The following is a 14,474-nucleotide window of genomic DNA, read 5'->3' as shown; positions in this document are numbered from 1 at the left end:
TTATTAGGAGAGGGGGCTTCATTCAAAGTTTCCTGTTGATGTCCATTGTCAGTGAATTACTAACTGCTGCTAAGTTCATGTACTTTTGGCCCTGCTCATGGCCCATCATTACCACGCCCACTTTCCAGTGCCCGGACAAGCCAATTTTTTGCAGTGGCGCGCGCCATAGGTCGCCTATCCCTGCGGTGGATCTAGCACTTGCATACCACCTACAAAAGGAAAAAAAAAATTTGAGCCACCCCTTGTTTACAATCCACTGCCTTGTCTTCCCAGTGAAACTCCTAGCTCACTCACCCTCTGTACTAAGTTCCAGCCAGGTAGTCTATATTGCAGACTGCACCATCTTTCCCTAGATTCATTAGCATTTGCTCCAGTCAGCTTCACACTTCAGTCAGAAACATCTGATTCGCATGATTGTTCAGGGTCTATGGCTAACTGTATTAGAGGCAGAGAATCAGTAGGACAGCCAGCATTGTTTAAAAGGAAATAAATATGTCAGCCGCAATGGAGTCTTTGATTAGTGACGGTTGTATTCAGACCTAGGTGCAGGAGGGAATTCAAAGCTAAATTCTTGCTTAAATTCTGAGTAAAGTCAGTTGTTTGCTCAACAGGAACCTGCATCACCAGAGGCCAAACTGTAACTTTGTAGAGTGCTAATCAAGTTCAGAAAGCTAAGAAATGACTGTAATTAATCAAGCTGTCATTTTCTCTAATTCCTGTGCAAAGATTTAGATTAATCTACACCAAAAATAAATAATAATTATCTCTCAGAGTCTCAGCACATACTTACTGTGATGCCAGACAGGTTTGCAGTATAGGAGTGAAAGGTTACTAAAACTCACCAAATCTTTGTCAAGGGTGTTGCATGAAAATAGAAGGCGTGTCTATCCTGTGTTTGTGGGAGGAGCCACAGTAGACCTGCCAGTAGGGATGATCAATGAGCTGCAAATACTTCCAAAATTATGCACATTTTTATGCAAATATATGCAGCTTGAAAAAAGGATCAATCAATTTAAATCTGGGCTTAAATTGATTGGGCCATTTTCAAACTGCATACATTTGCATAAAACATCTGCATAAATTTGCATCAACTCAGAAGAATTTGCATCTCTCTGATCGTCTCTACCTGTCAGTAGAGCAATACCTCCCTGGATGTTCCAGTCAGAAAAGATGTGAAGTGGAATTCAGCAGTGTAGTTAGTTTAAAGGGACCCTAAGCGGTACCGTTTAGGCCTCTTTTCCACAAACTGTTGAGCTATGTGCTCAGCAAGCAGTTGGCAGGCAGCAGTGAGCAGTTACCAGGCAGTAGAAAGCAGTTACCAGGCAGCAGCAAGCAGTTGTGAGAGTTTGAGAGGCATTTAACTGCCTGTAAACAGTTCGTGAAAAAGAGGCCTAAATCAAAAATTTCACTTACCTGGGGCTTCCTCCACCCACCATTGGCTGCAAAGTCCCCCGGCGTCCTCCTGGCTTCTGTCCGTGGCCCTCCGGTGGATCCATTACTGGCATCACCTGGACCAGGAGTCGGGCCGTCTCTTCCTGGTTCCTGATGCTCCATGGTCATCATGGCGGCCAGACAAGACAGTCCTGCGCATGCGCGGTTTAGAGTTTAAAAATCGCGCATGCGCAGGACTGTCACGCTGGCCGCGGCAATGACACGTAGCGTCAGGAATTAGAAAGTGCCAGCCCGACACCCAGGTCTGGGAGTCACCGGTAAGACATCCGCCGGAGGGACACGGACAGGAGCCAGGAGGACGCTGGGGGACCTCACAGCCTACGGTGGGCTGGAGGAAGCCCCAGGTAAGTGAAATTTTTGATTATATGGTACTTCTCAGGGTCCCTTAAGCTTTGCGTCAAGCAGAAACTTATGGACAGAAGCAGATCTTTGCCCAGGAATAATCCCATCTGGAAGGCTAATGATTAATTAATACAGCTGGCCAAAGAACTGCTAATCATTCCAGCTTTTATGCCAGTCTGAATCAGATTGTATGCAGAAATGGGCCAAATGCACTTCGGGCTTGTTCACATCTAGGGCGTTTTTGCGTGTTTTTTTAAGCGCCGGCGACTTTCTAAATCGCCCTAAAAGCGCTTGTGCAATGATTCTCTATGAGAGTGTTCACATCTGAGTGGTTTGTTTCCAATCTGCTCAGCAAATCACTGCTTGTACCATTTTTAGGGCGATTTTGCTACAATGGAAGGTATAGAAAAAGCACAAAACGCTCACAAAATCGCTTTGTGCGGCGATTGTGTTCGCACTTTGATGAATAAATATATTGTATTTAGTCTTTTCCAGGTCAAAGAGTTCACTTCCTGACTCGCGTCAGGAAGTGAAAAAAACAAATCGATCTGCTAAAGCGATTTTAAAAGCGCTTTACAAAAAAAACGCAGCGCGCAGGTAAGCGCTGGGAGGGGGAAAAAAATCACTCACAAAGTTTAAAATTGCTGGCATCAGCGATTTCGATTTTTGTGAACAAAGCCTTCCTGGTGATTTGGATTAACCTAACCTAAAGCATACAATTTGCAGTAGACTTGCATGCAAGCCAAAATGATTAACACTTCATTGACCATCTCTATTGATTACTGAGTTATATTCTTAGGCCACATACACACATCAGACCATAGTCTTTGTAAAATGAAAGACCACAGACCAATTTTACCCCATTCCATGTAGTATGAGAGCCATACCTACACAGTCTATTCTATGGAGCTGCACTCCCCATCAGATAAAATCTTTGCAAGATGCTGCACACACAGATGCTGTACATGCAACAGATCAGTATCTGCAAAAGATCTGTTCCTGCCAAAAATCCATTCCTGCAAAATGCCTTCATAGTCTATGACATCTGCTGATCATCTTACACACCTTGTTTAACAGACATTCATCTGCAGATCAAATCCACCAGGATGGATTTTCAGATCTGCAGATGATTGTCTGATCTGCAGAAGAATGTCAGTTAAACAAGGTGTGTATGATGATCTGCAGATCTCATAGACTATGAATGCAATTTGCGGGAACGGATCTTTGGCAGGAACAGATCTTTTGCAGATACTGATCTTTTGTGTCTGTACAGCATCTTTGTGTGCAGCATCTTGCAAAGATTTTTTTCTGATGGGGAGTTCAGCTCCATAGAATAGACTGTGTAGGTATGGCTCTCATACTACATGGAATGGGGTAAAATTGGTCTGTGTTCTTTCATTTTCCAAAGACTATGGTCTGATGTGTGTATGTGGCCTTAGTTGATACAAATTTTATTTAGCTTGAGAATGTATCAAATGCAGCAGCTACTGTATTTCAGTGGTTCATTTTCCACCTGCATAGGTTTCCTTCTAATTAGCAGAAAATTACCATCTGCTCAGAATCGGGTGCTAGTTTACTTTAAAGGAATACTTAAAGAGACACTGAAGCGAGAATAATTCTCGCTTCAGAGCTCATAGTTAGCAGGGGCACGTGTGCCCCTGCTAAAACGCAGCTATCCCGCGGCTAAACGCGTTTCCCTTCACCCCCAACCCCCCCCCACGCAAAATCAACGACCAAATTGGTCGTATATTTTGCTGCTCCTAGAGGCAGGGCTAACGGCTGCAGCCCTGCCTCTTGTCGCGTCTATCAGCGGCGCATCGCCGCCTCTCAGTGAAGGAAGACTGAGAGGGGCGGGGGAGAGGCGGAGATACGTGCTGACAGACGCGCGTGGGGCAGGGCTGCGGCGGTTAGCCCTGCCTCAACCAGAAAGAGATCCCCGGCTGCTCGGAGGGGATTTGTGAGGTGAGGGACCCCCGTTTAGCGGCACACATGCCCCTGCTAACTATGAGCTCTGAAGTGAGATTTATTCTCGCTTCAGAGTCTCTTTAAGTCAAAATTAAAAAAAAAATGATTTTTACTCACCTGGGGCATCCCTCAGCCCCCCGAAGCTGGATGGTGCCCTCGCAGCCTGGCTCCGATCCTCCTGTCCCCGCCGGCGGCTACTTCCGGGTTTGGCGACAGCTGCCGACAGGCTGGGAACGCGAGTGATTCTCTGCGTTCCCAGCCACTATATCACCCTCTATGCTGCTATAGCGTATATATGCTATAGCAGCATAGAGGGTGATATAGCGGCTGGGAACGCAGAGAATCACTCGCGTTCCCAGCCTGTCGGCCACTTCCGGGTTCGGCGACAGCCACCGACAGGCTGGGAACGCGAGTGATTCTCTGCGTTCCCAGCCGCTATATCACCATCTATGCTGCTATAGCGTATATATGCTATAGCAGCATAGAGGGTGATATAGCGGCTGGGAACGCAGAGAATCACTCGCATTCCCAAGCCTGTCGGCGGCTGTCGTCGAACCTGGAAGTAGCCGCCGGCGGGGACAGGAAGATCGGAGCCAGGCTGCGAGGGCACCATACAGCTTCAGGGGGCTGAGGGATGCTCCAGGTAAGTAAAAATCATTTTTTTATTTTGACATAAGTATTCCTTTAAGGCCTCTGTTCCACGGACTGTTGATAGGCAGCAGGGCCGGCGCTACCATAGAGGCAAAGGGGACATTTGCCCCGGGGCCCCGACCTCTACTGAGGCCCCCACAGCACCTACCCTGCTACATTTTGCCTGCTCCCCTCACTCGCACTGCTCCCTGGGGCCCTGAAAGTATAACAGCAGCCATAATTACCTATTAGTCCCGGCAGGTGAGCGAACGGGAAGCGGCTGCACTCGAAGACACGCTGTCTCCCTCCCAATTTATGACCTGGCGTGTGTTTACACATGACGCGCCGGGTCATAGAGTGGGAGGGAGGCAGCGTGTCTCAGAGTGCAGCCGCTGCCCGTCAGCTCAACCGCCGGGACTAATAGGTGATTATTTCTGTTATTATACTTGCAGGGCACCGGGGAGCAGAGAAGCAATGGCGGGAGCCTAACGCTACGGTTTGGCCCAGGGCCACAGGTCCCCTTAAACCGGCCCTGTTAGGCAGTGAAATGCTCCTCAAATGCTCACAACTGCTCACTGCTGCCTAGTAACTGTTCACTGCTGCCTGGTAACAGCTTGCTGAACGCACAGCTCAACAGTTCGTGGAAAATAGGCCTCAGGGACCCAGTGCAAGTCCACACAGAGTTATGCCACTCACTCCACCCACAATAAATTTCACCATGCCAGACGCATTAAAATAAAGGAGTACTGTAAAAATTAACCTAGGGCTTCTGCTGAACCATCCATATCCCCCCGCAGACATCTTGTGCCGGTGCAGGTACAAAACAATCCCATGGTCCTCCGCCGTGACTCGCTTCCAGTGTTTTCGACTCTAATGTCGAAAGCCACTGCGCCTGCGCAGCCCTGGCTGTGCGCACCCTCGCTTCCACTGACGTCGCCGGGAGCTTCCTGTGCAGTAAGCGTGCGGGGCAGGGGAATGGAAGATCGTTTTGTCCTGGTGTGGGCACAAGATGTCTGCGGGGGGCTGGTAGAAGCCCCGGGTAAGTTAAACTCTCCTTTTTTATTCATTACAGTACTCATTTAACCATTTCAGCCCACGGGTATTTTTCACCTTATGGACGAGAGGAATTTCCACCTGTCAGCGCTTCTCCCTTTCATTCCCCAATAACTTTATCAGTACTTATCACAACAAAATGATCTATACTGTACCTTGTTTTTTCCGCCACCAATTAGGCTTTCTTTGGGTGGTAAATGATGCTAAGAATTATTTTATTCTAAATGCATTATAATGGGAATAATAAGAAAAAAATGGAAACAATTATTATCTTTCAGTTTATAGCCATTACAGTGTTAAAATAATTCATGCTACCATAATTAAAATCCACACATTTTATTTGGCCATTTGTCCCAGTTATTGCAACATTAAAATTATACCCCTAGTGTAATGTATGGTGACAATATTTTATTTGGAGAAAAAGGTGCATTTTTTTCAATTTTACACAAATTTTTAGCTCATTATTTATTAATTATATGCCCTCTTGACATAGATAATAATTTATTTTTATTCCCCAAAGTCAGTAGGTGTATTTTACTATTTGGCCACAAGATGTCCTTACTGAGCAAAAATCCTATTAGCGTACAATGTACGCTAAAAGGATACAATGGGGCTCTATTCTCAATCACTTCCTGCATGCGGTAAAGGACATGCGGGAAGTTACCGACCAAAACAACGGCAAGTGCACATTCTCAAAATTTTCCGCATGCAGAAAAAGTGCAGCGTAAAAGTCGGTATTTTCCGCAAAAATCCCAATCCACAAAACATTTTAGGCGCATTATTTCAATGGTATTTACTGATTTTTATTTATTTATTTATTTTTTTATTTCTTTTTAATCACCTACAAGTAGTAGGTGATATATTCCGCATCCCATTGATTTTAATGAAGTCTGGAGGCTTAAGGTGCGTACACACATGCGACTATAGTCGTTTGTAATGATCGTTCCCCGATCTTTACCAACGATGATCGTTACAAAAAACGAACCACCGACTATTAAGGCAAACGACGAACGAGCCAAATCGCTACAAAAGAAAGTTCTGTCTCGGCGGATTTTAACCAACGACGATCGTTTGCAAAAGTAGTACATCGTTGGAAACGGTCGTTCGTACTAGGCTTGACATGCGCATTTCACAATTTCTCCGTGAAACTTCTCATTTTTATGCGCAGGCGCAATAGTTGCTTTACGTGATGTAACGTTCGTTCTAACGATCAGATCGTTACACACCTTTTAAAACTAACTTTACTTAGGTCGTTCTTTCATCAATTAAAAGTTCGTTCGTCGTTCTCAACGAACGATCGTTGTCGCATGTGTGTACGTAGCATTAAGGGCTGTGCTTGCTGGACTTTGTTTTTTTGTTTTTTTTTACACTTTTTCATGCAACCTTTTTACCGCATGTTTACCGCACGTTTAATGGCTGTTTCCACATCTTTTTTACCGCATGCGTAAAACATGCGGAAAATTTTAGTGAATGTGGAAAAAATGTGGAGTTTACCGCTGGCGGAAATTTTGCGGTAATATTTTGCGGAAATTTGGCCTCATTGAGAATAGAGCCCAATGTGTTGTTACATTATAACTAGGCAAGTGACGTAAGCTTCCATCGGGAGCCTCCGATCACAGTGGCGGCGGGGAGATTCATGAAGGGGAACATTGTTCCCATTAATAAATTTAATGATCGGACGGTGGAAACCGGTGGAAATCATGGCGGGAGTACATTTACAGAATAAACACTGTTTTTGAACAAGAACAGTGTTTATTCTCGGCGGACATGTACGGATTGGCACAGAGGACTTTTGTCCCCTGCAGCCAATCCCCTCTGCTAGCGGCAACAGCGCGATCGCAGGCATTTGCCTGCAGACCACCCAAACTATAGGGACGTGACTAGCGCGTCCATGGCCGGATTTCTGGCAAGGCCACATAGGCCATGGCCTAGGGCACCAGATAAACAAGGGGCGGCCTGCAGACAGTGGGCATTATTTGCAGGGCATTATTTGCAAGTGTCCAAACAAATGAAAGGGGTCAGGATAACTGCTATTAGTACCAGCTGGCATATGCCTGTGCTGTGCTACAGGCAGCTGCAGTCTGTTAACCAAACGTTTGTGAACAGTGTGTGACTAGCAAAAAGCCAGGCCTTGTCCAATGACATAGCAGCAGCTGCAGGCAGTTACAGAAGGCCGGGTCTCACGCACTTGGCGTGGGGGATGAAAGGACCAGGGGCAGCACCAGCAAATAGTACAGAATACAGAAGGCAGCCTCTCACAGTACCCATTTCTTAATTATTGATGGCCAGCGCTGTTACCCTGAAAACAGCAGTGGGTACAGGACTCACTTTTACGTGTTGCTGACCCCACCCAATGTCCAATTGTAAGCCACTTTTGACAATGTGTGTGTGGTGGGCGGCTCCCACCACGCCCATCACCTGTAGATCGCTTGATTGACCAGTTCCCCGTGTGACGTGATTGATTCACTTCATATTGCCATGGAGACCTCGGCACTAGCCGCAATAGAGGACACCAGCGGCCCAAAAATGTTTGGGTGGGTGTGTGTGTGGAGAGAGGTGGTAGGATACGGTTTCGGTTGGGGCGGCTGGTAATAGTCGGCCTTGGGCGGTAAGAAGTACAAATCCGGCCCTGAGCGCGTCCCTGCGGCTCAAGCCGCTGCCGCTGTGGACGTGAGGCTCACGTCCGCACGGCCAAAATGGTTAAGGCCCTGTTCCCAGCAGAGCTCAGCAACACTGCTCGCCGCACTGCAATGCTCCACGTATAACGACGTTCCCATGTCGTCAATGATGTGGCGCAATAATGGTGGCGGGCATGGTAACAGTAGAAGTGAAGCATACTTTTTATTGACATGTATGCTTCACTGTACCCAACGTAACACACTGAAAGGCCTAGTGCACACCAGAGCAGTTCTGCTGCGGTTTGCGATCCGCTTGCGGGTGCGGATCCGCTAGGGTAATGTATGGGCTGGTGCACACCAGAGCGGGAGGTGTTTTGCAGAAACGCATACTCCCGGGCTGCTGCAGATTTTGGATTGCGGATGCGTTTCTGCCTCAATGTTAAGTATAGGAAAAACGCAAACCGCTCTGAAAAACGGCACTTCAGAGCGGTTTGCCAGGCGTTTTTTGTTACAGTAGCTGTTCAGTAACAGCTTTACTGTAACAATACATGAAATCTACTACACCAAAAACGCTTCACAAAACAGCAAAATGCTAGCTGAAACGCTACAGAAAAAGAAGAAAAAGCGTTTCAAAATCTGCTAGCGTTTTGCGCATCTGCTAGCGGTTTTTGGTTTGCACCAGGCTGTAATGTGCGGTGTTGCTGTCTCTAAAACTACGCACACATTTACGACGATGGTCGTTACTAGCAGCACCTTAACGATTGGTCTGCTGACAATCAGGTAAAGAACTTTACCAAACATTCATTGAGTACAACTATGAACAAACAATATCGGCACAATGAAAATTTCCAACAGGACGGATCATATTGAACGAAAATCATTACAAAACTAAAGTGTGTACAAAATTCAAAACATGAAAAGAAGCGGCGCTGTGAGGTTCTGCTAAGCTGCAAGTTCCAAAAAAGGGGTTCCCCAAACCCTCAAAGTTAGAGAAAACGTTGAACGTTTTATCGGTAAAACATTCGATAAATATATAACACCTTAGTGAATTTAAAATGAGATTTTACCCATGAGGTAAATTATCAAACGTTTGATAAAGTGTTTGATAAACGTTTGATAATGCTCCGTGACTTGAGGCCATAGGATTTTAAAAAAAGGGTTCAAAAGACCATGCTTACTAGATTCATATCCACACCATGAACATTCACTAACAAGCAGCGCGTGCAATAAACCTCATAAAATGCGCATAAATTACTTCCAGAGCAAAAAAAAAAACAGCCTTGATCAAGGTTAGTCATCAGTTTCAATAAATGCAATAACTACAGCCTTCCTTACATAAATCTTGTGAGTAGAGGGCAATTTGCAGTCCGTTACTGGCATAATCAAAAAATATAATTGTGAATCCCGCAGCTTTTTGCACCCAATAGAAACAATTCTTTATGCAATATGCAGTATGAAATTATGCAATATGCAATATTTATGCAATGAATGGAGCCTTCCTTGCACAAATCTTATGAGTAGAGGGCAATTTGCAGTCCATTACTGGTATAAGCAAAAAATATAATTGTAAATCCAGCAGCTTGTTGCATTGCGTACATTTGAATACGGCGCTGGTAGACTTGGGCGCAGGATCCAGCTGTTAAATGGCTGGTCCTGCTTCTGCACAAGTCCGGGGCGTTTTAATTACTATTCCCCCTCCAGGCCCAGGCCGACATGGATAGTGTGGGAATGAAATAATTCGGCTTCCAGCGATTGCAGGAGGCCAAATTATTGTGTTTTTTAAACAACTTCAGCTCCGTCTTCTGACGGAGCCGACCTTCCTCACTGAGCGCCGCTATAGACTGATTCCCATTACAGTCTATGGCGGCGCTGGCTGCGCCCAAAGCTAGCAGCGCTGAAAAGCACTGCTCCGTGTTGCATTAACTCCAATAGAAACAGTTCTCTATGCATAGGATCTGCAATTTGCAAATCACACAACTCCTCAGGTATAGCTCAATGGATAAGTACAATTAGGCTGCTTACACACCAAGACGTTACAGGCGCACGTCAGTGCGCCTGTAACGCTCCCCCAACGCACAGCAATGTAACACAAGTGGGCTGTTCACACAGCCCACGTTGCGTTACATGTAACGCTGCACGTTCGGTGCAAAGTGCAGCATGCTACGGCGTTGGAGCGGCTATAGCCGCGTTAGACTGTTTGCACATGCGCAGTGGGGGGCGGAGAGGAGGCGGGGAGAGCCAGCTACAGTAGCCGCGCACATGGCTACTTAATATTCACTGCACTGGCGGTAGCTGATTGGCCGGCGGGACCACGTGATGCGGAGTGTCTCGCTCCGCATCACGTGGTCCCGCTGGCCAATCAGCGCCACTCTGGGAGACATTATAGGAATCGAGCCGCCGAACGCGGCTCACTCTACCGTCGGCTTTTGCAGCACCATACGTTGTGTTAGGTGCACGTTATGCGACCTTAACGTGGCACCTAACACAACGTCTTGGTGTGCAAGAAGCCTTAAAGTACCTCAGTGTAGTAGAAGTTCGTCTCCCCGTCCTCAGGCTGTGCACGCAGCCAGGGACTTCAGGGCTCTCTCTCTGTTCAGCTCTCTGTGGTGGCTGGCAGCATACGTCACTTCCTGTTGATAGATCCAGAGTGACGCTCGCTCCTATCTCCCAGGTTGCCCCGCTCACTGATTCTAATGGTGGCATCACCTTAACCTTCCTGGCGGTAACCCCGAACGTAGTTTGGGGTAAGCCGCGCAGGAAGATTTCTCTGGCCCTGCTGGCCCGATTTGCATAATTTTTTTTATTTTTTGCTACAAGCAGCTAGCACTTTGTGCACACCGATCGCCGCCGCTACCCGCTGCACCGCTCCCCAAGACCCCATGCGCTGCCTGGCCAATCAGTGCCAGGCAGCGCTGAGGGGTGGATCGGGACTCCCTTTGACCTCACGACGTCGATGACGTCATCCAGCCCATCGCCATGGCGGCGGGGGAAGCCCTAATGGAAATCCTGTTCAGAACGGGATTTCCGGACGGGCTTGATCGCCGGAGGCGATCAAGAGAGTGGGGGGATGTCGCTGCACAGAGGCTATCTTGTAGCGAGACCTAGGCTCGCTACATGATTTAAAAAAAAAAAACCTAAAAAAAAACCTGCTGTGCTGCCCCCTGGCAGTTTTTAATAGACCGCCAGGAGGGTTAAAGCTATAGGAAACCTTTTGTATCTGGATGGCTGCTGAGCGCTTCCACAGCCTTCCAAGTTCCTGGTGTGTACAGTTCTCCGCCGCGCATGATCATTACAAGGGCCAATGCGCCTGCGTTGGATTTTGCCTAGCTTCTGTACTTCCTGTTTAGCGCGGCCCATAACGATTGTTACATTATAAATTTCAAATAAACTTTGCTTGCAAGTTAACTATCATATATTTTTATCTATTGTAACCCCACGTTTGTGTATTTTTTTATTTTATTTTATAAAAATATATACGCAACATTTCCCTATCGTTCTTTTCTGCGAGAATGATCGTTAATATGTGTATAATGATTGCTGTATCCCATCATTGCATTCCAATCATTCCAATATTGTTAGCCTGATAATGATCATTCCTTGTAAACGATCGTTATTGCAACTGTGTACGTAGAATTAGGCTGCATTGCGTTCCTGCTGTCACTGATCACTGTGAACAGGGCCAAAATATAAATTACTGTTACAAATCAATTATACTTACCAAGAATGAGCCACCAGAAAGGCAGAATTCCCTTCGTTCGTTCTGAGCCATTCCTGGCGTCTGATTGGTTGCTTTCTAACTAAGGGGTAAGCCTTATCCAAGAACTTGTCCCACCTACTGGTGGTAAAGTGTATTACATTATAATAATTAATTTTTTTAATTTATTTATTTTAATTATTGAAAGGCTAACGGTAATGAGAGGGATAAGGAGGCTGCTGTCACAGACCGCAAGGCCGGTCTGTGGATGGGGTCAATCGATCAGGGTCAGAAATCCTCTCGCACTGTCATTTTGTCCATCACGAAGCGTAAACCTGACTTTGCAGTTTGATGAACTGACTAATGGAGGGAGCGTTCGGACGCCAACGGATTCACCACACACATACAATTCAAAGATCTGCCCCCAAACGGGTTACACAGCCCGCTACTGTAATTATGCTAGGATTTCGAGAACGCTCTATTAACCCTTAGCAGTATGCAGGAACTTGGGTCAGATCGTTATTTCTGGGCCGGGTTCTCGCATATGGGTTATAAAGGTACACTTCTTAAACGCAGGGTAGCGGTTTCAGGAGAATAGGTATGATTGTGTATGTTCAGCAACAGGTCATAACCGCTAAACGATTTTTAAAACGTTTAATAACAAAAATGCACTACATATAGTTGTATACACCAATTAACATATATCACAAAGCTTAAAAATAAAGGGGTAAAATTAGAAAGTTCTTACTTAGTTATGGCTGATAGTCCATTTGGAGAATGAAGAAACAGAGTCCAGTTTAAAAGTAGGCATTAATGTTAAGAGTCCTTGAACACAGCATGCGTCGGTTCTCCTTGAACGCATGCCTGGACTTTCCTGGTTGATGGAATTTGGAGAACTGGGTGGGTTTGGTCCCGCCCCACTTTTATAGGACCTGAGTTTTGGGCTGTCACTACCTGGAAAAGAGGTGTGGTTATCTCCTGGCAGCAGGGTTGCCAGCCCCAGACTCAGAGCAAGAAAATGTACAAATTATTAATAATCTGTGTGACTCCGCCCCAAAGTGGCGCATCGCAAAGCCGAGGCTATATTCATAAGCGGCCTGCGACCCTGTATCAATTGAGGCTACACGTGCCTATTCTATCGCATTCGTTCTACGCAGGCCGGATAAAGCGGTTTTCCTATTGATTCCTGACAGTTAGGAACTTGTAGTTCAGGTGAATGATAGAGCTGATTTATAGGTATCAGAAAATGTTTTTTTTCTTCCTGTGACAAGGCTATTTTGAATTACAAATACATACAAGTTCTCTTTGTTTGAGTCTATGAGTTTGGAGGGAATCTCTTATTTTACTGATTGGATCTAGTTCCTTTGGGGAATGAGCTGTGCACCAAATGGCTCTGCCTAGGAGGTCGGCCACGTGTGAAATTCCTCTCTGACCTGACACAGGATGTGGGTGAGGGGCTTTTGCTTTCAGTGGAAGAGAGCAAAAGGAAAGGTATTTGTTTTAATCTACACAGGACTGACAGTAATGGGCTGGACCATTACGCAAGTCGTTGGTGATTGCGCACGACTTTCTGTAATGTTCGCCACAGCTGCCATATGTATTCCCTTTTAAGCAATGCTAGTTGCCTGGTTATCCTGCTGATCCTCTGCCTCTAATACTTTTAGCCATAGACAATGAACAAGCAGGTCCGGATTTAGGACATGGCCTAGGGCACCACAGGAGCAAGGGCACCAAAGCAGCAGACTAAACTGGTTCAGAATTTGCAAGTTTGCAAATGCTGCAATGCAGTGAGATCAGGCGAGCGCCTGACCGAGGTACTCTGCTGATAGCCGCCTGTGCAGCAGCCCTCTTGCTCTCTGTGCACGTTTGCATTGTGGCCAGTGGCAATGGGTCTCTTGCCGTGTTAGTCCCTCGATGGGCCTTTTGCCGTTGTAGTCCTCTTACCTTTGCAGTCCCCCGATGGGCCTCTTGCCATTGTAGTCCCCATTGGGCCTCTTACCATGTCAGTCCTCTGATGGGCCTCTTGCGAATTGTAGTCCCCCGATGGGCCTCTTGCCATTGTAGTCCCCCGATGGGCCTCCTGCCATTGTAGTCCCTTGATGGGCTTCTTGCCGTTGTAGTCCCTTGATGGGCCTCTTACTGTTGTAATCCGCTGATGGGCTCCAATGAGCCTCTTGCTGTTGTAGTCCCTCGATGGACCACTTCTTGTTGTAGTCCCCGATGGACCTCATGCCATTTTTGTCCACAATGGGCCTCTTGCCTTGTTAGTCCCCCGATGGGCCTCTTGTCATTGTAGTCCCTAGATAGGCCTTCTAACATCACACATCCCAAGAAATAGCATAGATGCATAGATTCAGATGCTGAATTGTCAGCTAAACCCTCCCGCCTCCCCGGGAACCAGTTCCTCCCACCAACCTTGTATATGTTGGCACAACCCAACCCATGCTGACGGAACAAGAGAAGAATCTTCCAATGAAAAACACAATCTTCTCTAAGGAACCTACCCCCCTAACCCTTTTATTGCCTATAATAGTTGAAAGATCTACAATCACAATACCTTAACTAGTTGAAAGGACTAGTACAAACGCCAGGAAACCACACACTCTTGCCATGTTAGTCCCCAGATGGGCCTCTTGCCGTTCTAGTCCCTCGATGGTTCTTTTGCCATTGTAGTCCCCCGATGGGTCTCTTGCCATTGTAGTCCCCGTTGGGCCTCTTAC

General features: G+C 46.5%; 1 protein-coding gene across 2 annotated transcripts in view; it reads right to left on the bottom strand.

Annotated features, from left to right (window-relative positions):
- Positions 1-14,474, bottom strand: part of LOC137537723 (transmembrane protein 272-like) — a 132,622-nt gene that overhangs the window by 110,234 nt on the left and 7,914 nt on the right. The window lies entirely within an intron of this gene.

Source organism: Hyperolius riggenbachi, chromosome 11 (assembly GCF_040937935.1).
Source record: "Hyperolius riggenbachi isolate aHypRig1 chromosome 11, aHypRig1.pri, whole genome shotgun sequence".
NCBI lineage: Eukaryota > Metazoa > Chordata > Amphibia > Anura > Hyperoliidae > Hyperolius > Hyperolius riggenbachi.
The sequence above is the reverse complement of the archived record's forward strand: the minus strand, read 5'-3'. Positions and strand labels throughout refer to the sequence as shown.